General features: G+C 43.1%; 1 protein-coding gene across 5 annotated transcripts in view; it reads left to right on the forward strand.

The window, feature by feature from the left end:
* Positions 1 to 7,818: 7,818 nt before the first annotated feature.
* The window catches only part of PIP5K1B (phosphatidylinositol-4-phosphate 5-kinase type 1 beta), a 161,393-nt gene continuing 153,340 nt past the window's right edge, over positions 7,819 to 15,871 (forward strand). The window contains exon 1 of one of the 5 annotated variants that reach the window (XM_039545290.1): positions 7,819 to 8,112. The gene's annotated coding sequence lies outside the window, so the exon portion shown is untranslated. Of the gene's footprint in view, positions 8,113 to 8,217; positions 8,518 to 15,871 lie in introns of those variants that run through there. The other 4 variants (XM_039545289.1, XM_039545288.1, XM_039545286.1 and 1 more) reach the window with 4 other exon arrangements.

Below are 15,871 nucleotides of genomic sequence, written 5' to 3' on the forward strand. Positions count from 1 at the left end.
CACCGCCAAAATGCTGCCGAAGACCTGGATCGCTGCTGGGCCAGGGCTCGCGGGGCCCGTACAGGGCCTGGGGCAAATTGCCCCACTTGCCCCCCACTCTGGGCAGCCCTGAAGCAACATAGCTCAGATTTCACATAGCTAGCTGTACACATGAAAAAGTTTTGATATATTTAAGAACTACACTCTGTGCTTTTTTCCTGCAGTACATCTATGAGATGAAATTAATTGATTAAATTATTCTTTATGAATTATTTGATCATGTCTAGAAAGAGTAACTCCATAAACATAATAAACTAATCATAACAGAATCAAAATTAAGTCTTAGCAACCAGTAAAATAAGTCAAGTAGGGTATCCCTGTCTAGTACGTGAGAACCTGGAGAAATAAAAAGGAAAATATTCTTCTCTTGGTATTATCCCTTTACTGGTGTTTGGAACCTTTCCAAAGTAATAGCACAAAAGCTAGCAAGGAATTAATGGCCGCTAGCTATCTGACAACCACTTCACTAGAAGATAATGGACAAAAAAGTTTCCATTACTTATACAGTAGTTACACAGCATAATATTTGGCAAAGGTGAGAAGTGCTGTTTAATATCTCTCCTCTATACAGCTACAGAAGATTCTGTTCCTTTACCTTAGGAAACTGTTACTGTACTAGTGGAATGGATCCTGAAGGACTTAGGTTTCCTTGCTTTAAACATAGATTTTTCTGACTTTCCATAGTTCACCTTGATATAGTAGCTCTTGATACTCTATTACCTTGAATATGTCTTCTGTACAGCACAAAGAGCCTGAAATTGCTCCCACTGGAATCATTGAGAATTTCAAAATTGAATTCAATTGAAGCAGGATTGGATGCAAACAGAATTCAACATTCTGCAGAACCTGAAGACACTGCTGGATACAGTGTCATTGCTCTCAGCCATGAAGAGACTGGCATCTGCACCTTGATAATATTGTCCACTGTTGTAAGCATATTTTCCATTCAGATGCTCAAACAGGCCATCCAGAATTGCAAAGTGATGGACTGACAGCAGACCAAGTTACCCATCTGTAGGCCTTGAAAAATAGTTACTTTGGTTATGTGCATATCCAAGCCAGCCCTATGGACATGGCCTAGATTAGCCAATTGTCTTCAAAATATAGGAAATAGTGACTAGTTATATATTGAGAACTTGCTGTCCCAGGGCTGACATCAGCACCATCAAATAGATGTATACGCTTACTCTACAGTTAAGCCAAAAAGAAAGCTTATACTGGAATTGCTGATTGAAAAGAACAAATTGAAGAATTCTCTGATGGTTAGGAAGATGAGGTCTTGGAGGTAGGAATCCAAAAGACTGAGCACACTATAAATGTGACTGGATTAATTGCCTGGATCATTGGCTTTGGAGTCTTCTTTTTCAACTGAAGATATCCTAAGTCCCAGAAGTGGATAAAAATGCCTTGGTTCATTTGAGAACAATCAGGTCAATTGTGACGCAAGGTCCTCTTGATGCCAAAAGGCAGAGGGGAAAGGGGTGCATAAGGGATCCCAGGGTCTGATATCTGCATACTAGTCCATCAAAGAATGTCATTAAAGTCTCTAATAAAAGCCAGTGTCACATGGGTTATAATTATTGTGAAATGTTTATACAGCAAATATGTGAAGAGTTATGTGTGTATATATACTAAAAATTTGTTCTCTGGGTTTGAGAGTGAAGACAGGTCACCAAAAGGCAATTCACCTACTCTTGACGGGCGGAGGGAAGAGAGATGCTTGTCTCACTCTGGGTGGTCATGTGGAAATTAAATATTGTATGTTTCAGAATGGATGCCCACTTACAGTTTGAGCAAAATGCTAATCAACAAATTGCCAGGGCTGGAGGAAAAAACAAAACCAGCAGGGTCGGGATTATCCTGTTTGGGAGTAAGACAATTAACTTTTGAAACTATATCTGGAGTGATGATGATTCCCCAGATATTCTGTCAATCTGTAAGGACAAGCAGCCAGACAGCTTGATCTTATGGGGAGGGATCTCAGCCAAAAGCTGTGAAAAGGACTTGAGGTAACCTATCTTGTTTGTTAAGTTAAGGCTCTAGAAAGCATGTTATGATCTTGTTTTATATGTAACCATTTGTTTCCAATATTCTTACTTTCTATCTCTTGAATCTGTTCTTTGATAATAAATTTATACTAGTTTTCATTATATATGCAGTTTGTTAAGTAGAGTGATGATCCTGCATTGAATCTTGCATGCTGTTGTACACTATTCCTTTGGGAGTAGCAAATCTGAAAGTTCTGTGAGTGATCAGTGCAATGGGGGCTGAGCACTCCAGAGGGATGCTCAGGAGTTGGCATGTGCCTGTCACTAACCCATACAGGGAAAGCAAGGCCTGCAGAGGCGCAGATGGGAGTGCTTGTGTTGACAGAGGCTGGTAGAGTCAGGGAGCTGATTCACAGCTGGCACAGACACGACTGCCTCATGCTAAAGGCAGGTGGTAATGAGGTGCCATACAACTCTGGGTACCCCTGGGTGTTACAGAGTCCCCGAGTGATGCTTTGGAATTGCTCCCCCATCAAGCCAATCTGGACTTTGGGGCGTCTCCTCTCCCTTGGAGCAGACTGTCCCCAGGGCAAGAAGCTCACACGGCTTCACCTCCTGGGTCTTTCCTTGGAGCATTCAGCATCCTGTGCCCCTCCGTGCGCTTCCCACAGCGAGTCCACCCAGGCTGGGTCCTGGGGAAGCCACCGGGTCCTGCACCCCAACTTCGCAGTCAGATGTGACTCTCAGCCAGCCAGTAAAACAGAGGTTTATTTGATGGCAGGAACACGGTCTAAAACAGAGCTTGTATAAGTACAGCGAATGGGACCTTTCAGCCGGGTCCATTTTGGGGGGCAGTGAGCCAGACACCCACGTCTGCACTTCATTCCTTGTCCCCAGCCAGCTCCAGACTGAAAACCACTCCAGTCTTTCCTTTCTGGCCTTTGTCTCTTTCCCGGGCCAGAAGGCCACCTGATCTCTTTGTCTCCAACACCTTCAGTTGGCACCTTTGCAGAGGAGGGCCAAGGCCATCAGTTGCTAGGAGACAGAGTGTCAGGCATTATTGTACACTGGCCCTTTGCTCTGCAGCAACCATACACCCTTATCCCACCACCTAAATACTTAAGAACTGCATAGGGGACACTGAGGCACCAACACAGTATTCAGAGAAAACATTAAGAACATTCCCAGTTCGTCACACTGGGAAGCATCACATCAACAGCTTAAACACGTGTGTTCCTTTCCTCAGAAGGGAGTCAAGAACTGATTCTCTTGGCTGAGCTCACATGGATCTGAGTTGTGCTTGAAAAACAGTAGAGCAGGAGGGAAATGTTCAACAAGGTATCGTCATCTTAGTTAAGAAAAACTAAGCCTGCAACTAGTCAGCATAAAGCAAGGAAATCCCTTATAAAACCAGACACTGTTCTTAAAAGCAGCCAGTGAGGTCAGGGGAGAGTCTAGGCTCAACAAACCATGGCCCCACTGGTTCCAATGAAACAAATTCAGTCCATTCCACCAAGTGTATGTTTCCTCTGATGAGAAATAACTGAGGGCTTGTCTACACTTACTGGAGGATCGATGCTGCAGCAATCAATGCATCAGTGGTCAATTTAGCAGGTCTAGTGAAAACCCACTAAATCGACCACTGAGCGTTCTCCTGTCAACTTCTGTACTCCACCTGATCGAGAAGAGTAAGGGGAGTCGACGGATTGCATAGTGCGGACCTGTGGTAAGTAGATCTAAGCTACGTTGATTTGAGTTACGCTATTCATGTAACTCAAATTGCGTAAAGGCGGGTGTAATGGGATCACACACACCTCAGACTTTCAAAGGGCATGTGCCCGCACACACACTTGGTTTGTGGAGGTTCTTCAAGTGACTCAATCCTCCAGCTTAGTCACACACAGTCTGTATGTCAGGGGTTCTCAAACTGGGGTCAGGACCCCTTAGGGGGTTGCAAGCTCTTACCTCCACGCCACACCCTGCTTTGCATCCAGCACTTATAATGGTGTTAAATATATAAAAAAGTGTTTTTAATCTATGGGGGGGGGGTGTCACCAGTACAAAAGTTTGAGAACTACTGCTGTATGTGAAATAAAAACCCCTTCCAGGGAAACAGTCTGACAGGAGGGCCCTATCTCAGTACCCCTTGGTTTGCCTTTCTTTCCCTATAGCCCTCCCTGGGCTCAGGCCCTTTAACTAGTTCTGGCCCTAGTATGGGGTCATATCCCCAGGGCTTCCTTCCTAGAGATTCTATCTTCCTGAAGCCCTCCCAGGACTCAGTCTTTACTCAGGACCAGCAGTCAGAAAAGAGATACTTCTCGCCCCCACCCCAGTCCTTGCCATTACTGAGCTATCCATGGTCCTACTGCTCTCTCCTCCAGCTCCTAGCAGCAACTGATGTCATGCTGGCCCTGCAGCTCTTCTTATATTAGTCTGCTGGGCCCTGATTGGCTGCTCTCTGCAGCCCCTTTCCAATTGGCTGTTTCCCATACAGCCACTGTAGGCAGATTGGAGAAACCTCTCCACTGCCCTTTTCTAGGACTGGGGGTGGCAAGGTTGCAAGGCCTCCAGCAGGGGGGCCTGAGGGCCTGGTTCATCCCACCACACAGGGTAATATAATTAATGCAAATCAACATGAATTAATGGAAAATAGATTGTATCAAAGTAGATATCTGTTTTTGATGAGATTACAAGTTTGGCTGATAAAGGTAATAGTATTGATGTAAAATATTTAGATTTCTTTAAGGCATTTGACTTAGTACCTCATGACACTTTTTATTAAAAAATAGAATGACATAAAATTAACATAGCACACATACAGGTTAATATTTTTGAAATGGTTCAGATATTTTTAGTATCAGGAGAGTGAGATAATTTTCCATTATTTAAAAATAAAAAGGCTTTGGGAAGAGCCATACAGCTGAGTGTTGAAGGGTGAAATCTGGCATGGAAATGCACTATAGAATAACCTCTTAAAATTAAGATTATTTCAGGGGTTTAGAGCCTCTTGTGCCAAACTAGGAATAGCATGCCCCCCAACCCCAAAACAGAGTGCCCTAGGATTTTCACTGGTATCAGCAGAAAGCAACATCAAGGCTGTTCCTGTGGGGAAGGGGATTTCACTCCAGGGCTCCCTGAATGGAGGACACCTACCCAAATTCTGCATTAATGGGGTGGAAAGAAAGGGGCTTCATCCCTACTATCCCCTGCTTTCTGGGAAAGGGGATCCTAAGCACTATTGATTCCTGCAAACAATGCAGCCATGTGGGGGTGAAAGGCATCCTCCAGATGCCTAAGCTCCCCCTCACTCCTGCTGAGGCAAATAGGATCACATCAGCTTCTTCCTCCTACTACAGGATGCTTCTCTGGAGTGCCACAAGCAGGAAGAGTTGTCTGCCCTGCTTCCCTCGTCCCAGTCTCCTACAATATTATCAAGAGTTCTTTTGATCAGGAGTGGGGTTTTTTTGTTTTTGTTTTTGTTTTTTACAGCACGTTATTGGAATAAAAAGATTGCATTAATCTCAGCTTTATTTAAACAAAGTAACTTCCTAGCCTTCTGTTGCGGAGTAAAGCTTGTAAATGTGGAGTGAGTGCATCCTAGTGGCTCACAAAGAAAATAACTTATGTAAGATGATTTTTTTAACCTAGTCTCATGATGATGTTTTGGTGATTTGACTCCTGATTTTTGAATGCTTGGTGTTGGCAATACTGCAGACTTCTGGTGGAATATGAAACAAATTTGCCACTCTGAGGGGACTGCAAAAGAAGGAGTGCAGGGCAAGCAGCTGGCAGTTCTTCTTCCGGTCCATGGCATTTTGAGGACAGTGGTACTACTAACAGAAGCAGGGTAGGCCTCCCTGCCTCTACAGGAAACAAGGGGAGATGAAAGGCCCCGAAGCTACTGCCTAGTATCTCCCTAGACTGACCTAAGGAGACTTTGAACTGGATAACTAGTCCACTGGATAAACCTAGGCTGCAACTTCTCTCTCTTGCCTGTCACTGTGAGCGTTACTGAAGATAAAGACCCAAATGAAAGGAACAACCAGAAATGAAAGCAGGACTTTGAAATGATACAAAGTCTTCAACACAAACACACTTTGTATAGTTCCCTTTGCACTTTCTGTAATTCCACATGCATGAGTCAGCATATCTGATGTCATTAATTTACATTAGTAAATACTGAGATAACATTATCTAGTTTGTGCTGTCTGAGTATGGGTCCATTCACCAAGGAATAAAAATGGGCCCAACCTCCCGAGAGGGATCTTCCATCTAGAGCTTCTTGAATTATGGCTGCTTACGTTCAAAGGGTAGTATAGCATTAATTGTTCATGCTCCAGTGACATGACACAATAGCTCATTTTGTGGTGATAAGCCGAGCCCCCTAAGGAATCAAGATGTTTCCTTGATCACAGCACTGGTTGGTGCAAGCTCCTCCTACCCCACCCATCCTATTTAACGGGAAATCTTCATATCTGGTTTCTTTAACTTCCTTCATACATGCATCATTCTGGGCATTGCCTTTGTGCTTTCTCCAGTACCTTTCTCTCCCTCAAATGGATACTCCTATGTGGTATGGCAGAATCATTGAGATAGGTGAAGGATGTGGTGGAGAAGTTCATGGATAGAATTTGGGCCTTGTAAGAGTGGATAGGGCTCACCTGAATGACTTTGCTGTGAGCCTCAGCTTTGCTTGAACTAGTTATGCTTCAGGGTGTACCTCTTTGCTGAATACCCTTCTCCACAAAAAGTAGCTTTCTTTGAAGGTATCACCTCAGAATATACGTATGTTTTTAGTTTTGAGGGACATTCCCTTGCTTTGGGAATGAAAGAAATCTAAAATGGCTCCTGAACTTCTCTGAGTTTGGGAACATACCCATACAGCAAACATTCACACAAGTATAGAGTTTTAATCTGGTTTTACAGACAGGGGTCATGAAATCATGGGAAGAAGTATAGTTCTTCCTTCTGAAAATAAACATAATTATTTACTATTTGTATTACTGTATGTAAGCATTTTCATAACGTTGCACTTCTATAATGGTTTGCACAACAAAGCACTGCACAAACGTTAATCAATCCTCAATTCTTTGCATTACTAGCGCTAATGGGTGAACAAAGACTTTAAATGGCTTCCCCAGAGCCATTGTCTCAGGAGTCATGAGTTCCTGGATTCTAATCCCATGGTCAATCCACTAAATCAGTAGTGTGCAAACTGTGGGGCGCGTACCCAGGGGACATAAGAGCTTCTCTCGGGGGGGCATAAAGAAACTGGGATCCTGTGAGTCCCACAGGACCTGCTGCCATAATACCAGGAGTGGAATAAAAATAGAGTGAGTATTGCAGCACAGGAGGAAAGCAGGATTAAAAAAATAGCCCTGCCGTGCCACAAGCAATATGAACGGCCCACCCAGCTGCCACCGCTCTCTGGCCGCCCAGTTCTGAAGGTAGTGTTATCACTGGCAGCAGCGCAGCTGTAAGGGTGGCAACGGGGCACAACGGAGGTGGGGGTGGGGCCATGACTAAAAGTTTCTGTACCACTACACTAGATCATACTGTAATATGAACAGACCACAAGGGCCTAATATATAGTACATGAAATATCCTATTGCATTTTAAGTTATATTTATTATGAATATTTATACAACGGGAACACCTAGAGTCCTGTATTTGTGCTAGCAGCTGTACAAACACAGAAGGAAAAGCCAATTCCCTGCCCCCAAAGAGCTTACAATCTAAGCATAAGGCAAGAGAGGAGGCGGAGACAACAACGAGCCTGCAGGGGGTGCCATATTCTACATCGCTGCGTGATGCCGGGAGGAGAGTTTTGTGTTAAACACCTGCCACGGGAGCCTTGATCCTGGCGCTGTGAAGTTACGCACCTGCTGCGTGTATCTCCTCCCAGCAACGTGCCCCCCTCTCCCCCCAACATTCCTTCCTTCAAGGCCACACGTGCGGGAACCTTGCGGAACCTTCCCTGCCGCTGGGTGCAGCTGTGGCCCTGCGGGCTGGCGCCTGGGCAGGGACCCCCCTGCCCCTGCTCGCGCAGCCCGGCAGCCCCGCTCCCCCCGAGGGCTGGCGACGGGTAAGCGGGAGGCGATGGAGCCCGGCGCTCAGTGCGAGCCTGGCGGGGGAGGAGGAAGGGGAAGAGCCTGGGCTGCTGCCGGGCGGGGCCTCAGCCAGCGGCGCAGCCCCGTGTCTGGGAGGCGCGCAGAACACCAGGGCTGGAGGGGAGGGAGGCCGGGCCGGCTCGGCGCGTAACTTCACCCAGCCTGCCTGGAGCAGGAGCAGGAGGACGGCGGGGTCTTACCGCTGCCCAGGGACGGGACCGGCCTCTCCACGGCGGGCCGGCGGGGGAAGCCCAGCCCGGAGGGAGAGGGCAGCCGAGCCGAGCCGGAGGCTGCAGCCTGCCCCGGCTGGGCGCTCCGGCAGCCCCGGAACTCACCGCGGGGGTGCAACTGGGCTGGAGCGCGGAGCCCCCGGGCCAAAGGCAAGTGCGCGCGGCTCGCCCCTTGCGGACCAGCCTGGCTGCTCGTTCCGGGGGCGGTGCGGGGCTGTGACAGCTGCTCCTTCAGGGACCCGGGCTCCTCCGCCCCCTCCAGGGCCGGGTCCTGCCGGCTGCCAGCCGGGAGGGACTCGTAGGCAGCAGCCTGGCTAGGGGCGGGTGGCAGCGGGAGAGCTATGCGGGCGCCGCAGCTCCCGAGGGTTGGGCAGTAAGGGGCTGTCCGGGTACCGGAGGGGGCTGGCACCGGGGTGGAGAAGGGGGATGGGTGGCTGCTGGTGGGGAAGGGGGTGGTGGCGTGCAACAGCGGGCTTGCATGGGCCCCTGCATGTCACCGGGAAGGCTCCGTCCTACTTTCATTGCTAGCTGTGGATCCGGATTGAACAAGTGGGGTGGTGGTGTAACGACATCAAATGCTGCAAAGCCTTAGTTTCCCCACCCCACGCCTTTCATACTGATACTGAACCCTGCGCTGGTTAACCGGGGGAAGGGAGATGGAAAATGTACAAATTGTTCCCCTGTTTCAGTTACAAAGGCAGGTTTGTTTATTTGCTATCCTTGCAGGTGCTAATCCGTCTCTGCTGTTGCCTTGTGGTTGACGGGGTGGATTGTAACCTGGTTCTAGGAAGTTGTTTAGATGGTTAGCTACCTTGTTCCGTGTCAGACAGTAAAATCAATGCTCTGGAACAAGAATAATACTCCATTAACACTCTTACACAAGTTACAATTTGTACTGCTACTTCCAGCAACAAGCACAAACCCCTTCATATTGAGGCCCTAGGTGCCGCAAGCACTATAGTGCTGCTAGGTCATTGTAATCCTCAAGGTATTTAAGGATTTGTGTTTTCCAGAATTTTGCCTTTTGGTAACTGAAACATACTAACATGGAGAGAGCAAAAATTTAACTCTTTACTTCACAGTTTTGTAATCACAGCAGAAAATTATCCTCCCTAATCTCAACCTTTGCTGTACCAGTCTGGTAAAAGGACAGATGTCTTCATTAAAATGTAACACTATATAGAAGATTGGTTTACATAGATTGTTAAATAGAGATTTTCTAAGTAGGGGAATCACAAGTGAGGTAATAATGATTTATTTTGTTTAATATAAATCTGAAATAATTTCAATAAGTGCACTGAGGAAAATACTCTAGTGAACAAGGGAATGTATACTAATTATATACCCACACCTTAACGAATCCATGCATAGATTATAGGGCTGGTAGCATGATGGTAATTGCAGTAAGATTTGATATATGCATGGAGGGCTGGTCCTAAAATATTATGTCTTCTTTGAAAAGAATGCCACAAGATACAGTCTAATCTACATATATCTCGGAACTTTACAAACTTCCTATAAGTCTATAACAATTTTTGTTAAATTTCAGGGGTTGGAGAAGTCAAGGCTTTTACATGAATTAGGTCCTGATCCTGCAGACTTAACTTAAACTGAAACTCGATGAGACTACTCACATGCTTAAAATTAAGCATATGCATAAGTCTTCATAGGATAGGGGTTATGGTGTGAATCTGTGTTGATTATTTATTTCAGTGTTTGGAAGAGTTGAGAAGGACTAAGACAATTGTTATAGATGGATTTAAGACTTCAAACTTGCTGAATAATGTCCTGAAACAGGAAACAAGTTTCATAAATATAGCAGACCTATCTTGGAGTATCACAGGGTGGTTTACCTAAAACAGCAGTGCTTCCTGGAACCAGCTGATGCACTGTTTAGGTAGTCAATATCAATCTGGAGTGTACTTAGAGAGTTTTTTCCTCTTCACCATATGAAAAACAAACCTACGTGTATTTGCTCTGCTTATTATTGCTTCAAAAATCTATAAATATGTCGCATTAGGTCTCCTAAAGAAAATGTCAGTAGCGGTTGGCTCATGTTACTTTTAAAAGGATGTTGCTTGAGGTGAAGAAACCGAGTTCTCCTTTTCAGAAACAAAACAACACAAAACAAAAACTACATGTTTCTGTAAATGTTTTATGCTGATCTTTAATAATGCAGGAAGGACTCAGTTCAAAGCAGAATTTGAGGTTTTTTTCTCTTAAGCTTAATTTAAAGAACATTGGCTTTTGAGAGAATTTGAGTTTAACATAATGGTAAAAGAATTCTGACTAAATATATTTCTTTAAGAACTTTAGTTTGTGACCTAGACAGAAATTTTTCCTCAATACGTTCAACTTTCATGGGGTTTTTTGGTCCATATATCTTTGTGTCATAGGCACCTGAAAAATATAATTCAGGAAGAACTCTCTACAGCTAATGAAAAAGGTCTGTATAGAGAAACATTGTTTTCCAAACCTGCTTTCATAATTAAAATCCCCAGACAAAGCTCATACATGGCAAGTAGTTACTAAGCATAAAGCATTTAGGAATATTTTTCTTTACTCTAATTTTGATTCCCATCCCACATTTTTCTCCCATGCCCCCTCGTTACGTAAGTGGAGAATCAATATGTTTGGGAAATGATCCTTCATCTGTTGAAGCCAATGGGATTTTTGCCATTGGTTTCTTGTTGATGCAGGATTATGTCTGTGACTTTATTATAGCAAAGCATTTAAGCCTGCGCTTAAGTCTCATTGAAGTAAATGGGACTTAAACATGTGCTTAAAATTGTGTGAAATGTATGAATTATGTTTTTCTCATATCTAATACCCAAATAAAGTAACCAACGCATCTGATTTTTTTTGACACCAGCAGAATTGACCAGAAATTCTAAAAGTACCTTTTTGGTGGTTTGTTTAGAGTTTGTTTATATAGTACTAATAGGCCATTATCTCATGCAGCTCCATTACACTAATATCCACTCTCTGGTTCCGAGTCATACAAAAAGCAATGGATCTTAAGTCTCTTAGCACTGCTCAAAGAATTCAGGGAAGAACCTGGTGTGTTTGGCAACATTCCCTCTTTTAGTGCTTGATCAGCTCCTTTGAGGCACTGAGTCCTTCAACTTCTTTTTGTTTCAGTGGGAGATAGGAGTGCTGCACAGCTCCCACAAAGTGCTGAGCATGTTGCAGGATTGGGAGCTGCTACTGAGTGCATAATAGCTGTTTTATTTGCCTGCTGCAGTCACTGTATTACCAGTGTTTAACTTATGACTTTGTAAAGTGCTTTAAGATATTTTGAGTACAGAAGGAGCTGTGTAAACCTTTGTTATCCTTAGTGGCTAGTTGGCACCAAAGTTTAAACATATGTAGGCCAAAGAAGCTAAAATTTAACTAAAAAATATTCAGTAACAGCATTTAGAAGTATAGAAATAAGTAGTTAAGGGAAAGTAGATGTATATTCAAATATAACCACAGTTCCAACAATCACTTACAATACATACAATATTTCATAAGTGCAGATGTATGTTCCAAAACCAACTTTAACTGCCCTTCAATCCTTGCCCAGCATGAACCTATGAAACAGAGAAAGTCTTTTATACCTACTCACACCGGGTTATATACATTTTGAACATGAGCTGCATAGCTTCTCAAATCACCACTGTGTAGCCCATAGACTCACTCACAGGTTGTCTTCTGTTTATATCTGCTCATTTTGCACTGGGGTACTAACACTTCAGTTCTTACCCTCCCTATACAGACTTGGCCCTTTTCCCCCATTCCCGCTTCTGTCTATGGTCAAGAGACTATACATCTCATCTTCTTCATCACATTCTTTACAATCCAGAAACAGAAGCCCTCTGCCCTCCCTATATGAATTGGAAATTCCATTCTACCTTCCCTATTCATCCTTCCAATGTGAGTCAAAGAACCATTGCATCCTCCTAAAGGTCGCACATTTCCCAATCCCAATCCGCTTTACATGTATGCCACAGACGGTCAGACCGCAGTGTAATTTATTCATCGTCAGACTAGTGTTATTAATTTTATACTAAAGAGGAGCGAGAGCAGCCAACATATGTGCTGAGAGTATTGTTTTAATTTGCAGTAAATGGTGTGGAAAAATGGCACAGTTGGAGTCATTGTAAGTATTCTTCTTTATCCCCCATTACTCACCCACCAACATCAGGGATATTTAAAAAAAAAAAGTGCAGTGTGAGATTTTCATACAAGTCCCTCCCCCCACCAAATCTGCAACACAAGAACATTAAATTTGCAAAGTTAAGTACTCACCTCCTACTCTGACATTTATCAGCACACCCTTAACTCTGCCATATTGTGTATATACAGTTTGCTATATGTTGTATTACAGAATTATAGACCATATTTTCTACAGGACACCTCCCTTACTCATTGTATGAGATGGATGGTTCTTAATGAATGTTGCAGTTTTCTTTTTATTTTGTAACAAATCTCTGGAGCAGGATCATGTTCACAATTCTACTGAGAACCTCATGCCAGTTTCCCTTCAAGCTGGTTTAGCCCCAGTACTTTCACTCCCTATACCTCTCATGCCAGAGGCCATTCAGTTTTTTCTCTTGCTGAGTTGGGTTTAATGAGAAATCTCTGGCTACTGGAATGAGTCCACAAAATGCCACACTCGCCGAACATTTGACATTTTTGTTATACTTGTGTACACCCTCCCATTATAATTAGACACACGAGTTGTTAGTAACTTTGCTTAACTACAAGCTTCCCCCTCCCCCCCCCCAAATGTAGCTAACACTAGTTTTCAAAAAGAGAGGTTTCCTTTTAGAAAGTTTGAAGGGGTAGTACTAACTTATCAGGGACCCAAAGAAAATTTGGACAGTCATCAGTTTTAATTCAGGTGACTTTTAAAAGTAATGTTATAGAGAACAGGAAAAAAATAATTTTCCTTCAGAGTAAATCTGGTCATTTTCATGCCAAACCAGTTTTCCTAGCCAAAGTTGCAAGGAGGCTAAAAATTTGTCTCAACATTCTGTTTGTTGCTTTTTTTAGGGTCTGAGCCAAACCCCGTTGAAGCCAATGAGAGACTTTCCATTGAAATCAATGTGCTTTGGATCAGGCCCTTAAGGTAATAACTTTCTAGCTGTGAAAGGGGCTATAGCTATTAATTTAATCATGCATAGTCAAACCTTCTGTTTTCAATTTGTATAACCAGCCAAAGTTTTTTCTCTCTCGTCAAGATTTTACGTGTCCAAGAGTGAATAAAAAGAGAGTTTATCCAACGTCAGTGTGGAATAAAATTTGTTAGCACTTAAAGTAAGGCTTGTTGATGTTTCCTCTCATACATGGTGATATGCATATCCTTTGGTGTAAGTGCTGTCAAAGATTTGGCATAAAAACAATGTAGTAGTACAGTAGCCATATAAACAAATGGTTTAATAGCATTAGAGCTCCTGAAAGAACATCAAAACCATCCTAAGTGGACATAAGCCAATAATAGTGAGCTTTATTTTTTATAGTTGCCTAGTTAGGTTTTAAATAACATAAAATTTTTAAAAAGCACATTTCAGTAGTAACAGTTCAGTATAGGTCTTAATAATAATCCATATTGATAAACAAATCTCTAAAAATTCAAAGGCATGGGTAAAATTTTCAAAAAGTTTCTAAGTCCCATGGAACTTAGAGGGTACTTTTTTAAAAGCATCTATCTTAATATTTTATTCCCTAACTCCAAGATAAGGATTAATCTGAACAAACAAATCTCCATTTCTGTAAAGCAACTTTTTTGTCAGCAAGTACACGTCATTGGTCGTACTTTGAAAAAGAGACAGAACACAGGAATTGTGCAAAAGGTGGGTGCACTCATTTTGTAAGTTTAAAATTCTTCATTTTCATGTAATGTTCATTACCTGCATGTGCAAATTCTTGTATTTGTGTGCACAAGTTTGTTTGCATAAGCAGTTATTTGGTATGTGTGCACAAATGCAGTTTCATTTGTGTAAATATAGGAATTTTGCACAGTTCACCTATTACATAGAGTTTTGAAAATTGACTGTGTGGCTGATTGCTTTGGCTTTTGCCAGATGACTAACCGGGGGCTGGGTGGGTGGATGGATGGAAGGAAGGAATTCAACTTCTCACCCCAGGGACAGGCTGCAATGCAGTCCTTCTGTAGCTGATCTCAGCCTCTGGGTTAGAATAAAGATGGCTGCCCTTCTACACCCACCATATGGTAGTTCATAGTCAGTGGATCCACCTTGGTGCATGCTGATTAGAATCTCTGCTGCTTCTGCCTATGGCCCCTTCTATGTCAGCCTATTCAGGGGTGGGATGGGGTCTGCTCTGTGATTTGCAGGCAGGAGTGAAGGTTCTCTTTTATGCAGTCACTCACCCCACCCCACCCCGTGCTGTAAGAATAAAGCAGCATTTCTGTGCTTCCAAGAGTCTTTCTCACACTCACCTGTTGTAAATTGGCTTTCAAGTAGTTGAAAGTTACTTAGGCTCTGATCCTGCAAAGACTTACTCATGTGGTTAGCTTTACATATGTAAGCAATCCCATTGCAGTCAAACTCTTGTACATAAATCTTTTCAGGATCTGGACCTCATTCCCTAATTCTGTAAAGACGCATGCATGTGCTTAACTTTATGCACTGTGAATGGTCCCACAGAAGTCAACGCAGCTACTCAGTGCATAAAGATAAGTATGTATCTCTTTGCAGGACTGGGGTTTTGTGAGTTTATTGCTTATTAAGTACATACTAATCCAGATTTTTTTTCTGACATACACACACGCTATTTTACAAAAAGAAATTCCCAGAAATTGTTTTTTTTGTTTTTCCCCTGACAAAAGATCTGGGGCGGGGGAGGGGGAAAGATCAGTCCAACCAAATTTAATCAGTTTATTCAAAACAGAAAGAAAAGAACTATTCCAGAAGATGTTTTGGCTATGAAACAGGAAACCTTTTCGTGGAAGACCTCAGCTTCTGGTTTGGTTTTGTTTTTAATAGAAGCATGATAATGTAACACATACCCTTATTCAATAAAATAATTGGTGTGTTTTATCTGTTGCCAGATATTATTGACTATTTTTAGTTTTATTGCACTGGGAAACCAATCTAACAATCCCTTTAATGGTGAAAACAAAAATAACAAAGATTAGTGGGTATTTCTCAGGAGCCATGGAAAACTAGGCTTGGATTTTGTTTCATGCTTCAGGGCTCAAGCTAGTTTGACTGTTGGAGGCCAGGATGGGACCTAATGAGGGGGGCGGATTATCCCACATCATCTTACTACAAGGTTCTTACAGCTTTCACTGAAGCATCTGGTGTTGGCCACTGTCAGAGACGGGATACTGGACTAGATGAACCATGGGTCTGATCCAGTTTGACAATTCTTACGATAGCTTATAAATTTCTAAACCTACAGTAGAAAACTAGAGGGAGATCACTGTGTTGAACTGGTGCCTTGAAATATGCTCTTTCATTTCTCTTTTGGGATTGAAGTGCAAATAGTGGAA

Source organism: Mauremys reevesii, linkage group 6, assembly GCF_016161935.1.
Source record: "Mauremys reevesii isolate NIE-2019 linkage group 6, ASM1616193v1, whole genome shotgun sequence".
Lineage (NCBI taxonomy): Eukaryota > Metazoa > Chordata > Testudines > Geoemydidae > Mauremys > Mauremys reevesii.